Below are 243 nucleotides of genomic sequence, written 5' to 3'. Positions count from 1 at the left end.
CATGTGCGGGTGGGTATCATCACTGCACCCATCCCGACTTGTATCTGCCTGTGTGCGCCCACGTGTGTTTGTGTGTGCGTATCGTGAACGCGCCCCTGCTTGTTTGCGGCTGTGTGTGCATGTATAATGGCGCACACACCACTCTCTTACATGTGCATGTGGATAGATGCGAGTGTATAATTACAACCCCCAAGCCAGGCCCACCCCTGCTGCAAGCAGGACCAGCCCCAACTAGATCATCCC

The 243-nt window shown here is 55.6% G+C and overlaps 1 protein-coding gene across 1 annotated transcript in view; it reads left to right on the top strand.

Annotated features, from left to right (window-relative positions):
- Nucleotides 1-243, top strand: part of NTPCR (nucleoside-triphosphatase, cancer-related) — a 27,833-nt gene that overhangs the window by 200 nt on the left and 27,390 nt on the right. The window lies entirely within an intron of this gene.

The sequence above is a fragment of the Gavialis gangeticus genome, unplaced genomic scaffold (genome assembly GCF_001723915.1).
Source record: "Gavialis gangeticus isolate Ggan-Ray unplaced genomic scaffold, GavGan_comp1, whole genome shotgun sequence".
Lineage (NCBI taxonomy): Eukaryota > Metazoa > Chordata > Crocodylia > Gavialidae > Gavialis > Gavialis gangeticus.
Note: the sequence above shows the minus strand (reverse complement) of the source record. Positions and strands in the feature narration are given on the sequence as shown.